Genomic DNA, 1,293 nt, shown 5'->3' on the forward strand with positions numbered 1-1,293 from the left:
TGTCAAGGAGAATTTTTCCTATGTTTTCCTTTAGGAAATTTAGTTTCATGCATCACATTTAAGTCTTTGATCTATTTCAAGTTAAGATTTATGAGTGATATAAGCTTCCAGTTTCATGCTGGTTTATGTGACTATTCAGTTTTAAATATCATTTATTGAACAGACTATCTTTACCCATTATATATGTTGGCCCCTGTCAAATATTAGGTGACTGTATGAAAGGATTTATTTCTGGACTCTCAAATCTGTTCTACTTGTTTATTGGTCTGTTTTTATACCAGTATACTTTATTGTTTTGAGCATGAGGGCTTTGTAGTATTGTTTCAAATCAAGAAGTGTAATTTCACTTCTTCATTCTTTCTCAGAACTGCTTTAATTATTTGTCTTTTATGGTCTCATATAAATTCTAGGATTCTTTACTTACTTCTGTAAAAAAATAATATTGGATTTATTAAAAGATTTTTTATTTATTTATTTGACAGAGAGAGATGACAAGCAGGCAGAGAGGCAGGCAGAGAGAGAAGAGGTAGCAGCTTCCTGCTGAGCAGAGAGCCTGATGCAGGGCTCGATCCCAGGACCCTGGGATCATGACCTGAGCCGAAGGCAGTGGCTTAACCCACTGAGCCACCCAGGCACCCCTAACATTGGATTTTTGATAGGAATTGAATTTACAGATGGTTTTTGGTAGTATGGACATTTTAACAATGTTAATTCTTACCATTCATAAATATGAGCTATCTTTCCATTTATGTCTCCTTCAATTTCTTTATCAATGTCATAGTTTATGGGGTACATATCTTTCATCTTCTTAGTTAAATCTTATCCTAAGTATTTCATTAGTTTTGATGCTATTGTGAATTAGATTGTTCTCTTTATTTTTTCAGATAGTTCATCATTAGAGTGTTAAAATGCTCGTCTTGTGCTTACTTTGGCAGCACATATACTAAAATTGGAATGATGCAGAGATTAGCTTGATCACTGAACAAGGATGACATGAAAAACTGGGAAGCATTCCATATTGGAAAAAAAAAACGAAACAAAACAAAATTCTTGTCTTTTATATATTGATCTTGTATTTGGCAGCTTTACTAAATTTGTTTATTCAAAATTTTTTGTGAATTTTTTAGGATTCTTTTACATGTAAGTTCATGTTATTAAAAAAAAGAAAATTTTACTTCTTCCTTTTTTTTTTTTTTTTTTTTTTGAGTCTTTTATTTCTTTGTGTTCCTTGTTTCTCTGGCTAGGACATCCAGTACTATGTCAAATGAGAGTAGTGAAAGTGGACACACTTGT

The 1,293-nt window shown here is 32.2% G+C and overlaps 1 non-coding gene across 1 annotated transcript; it reads left to right on the plus strand.

Moving 5' to 3' along the window:
• Nucleotides 1–919: 919 nt before the first annotated feature.
• LOC131828395 (U6 spliceosomal RNA) lies at nt 920–1,023 on the plus strand. Its single transcript, XR_009352410.1, has one exon. It is a non-coding gene; the product is annotated as a U6 spliceosomal RNA (small nuclear RNA).
• Nucleotides 1,024–1,293: the final 270 nt, after the last annotated feature.

This window comes from Mustela lutreola, chromosome 3 (genome assembly GCF_030435805.1).
Source record: "Mustela lutreola isolate mMusLut2 chromosome 3, mMusLut2.pri, whole genome shotgun sequence".
NCBI classification, from domain to species: domain Eukaryota; kingdom Metazoa; phylum Chordata; class Mammalia; order Carnivora; family Mustelidae; genus Mustela; species Mustela lutreola.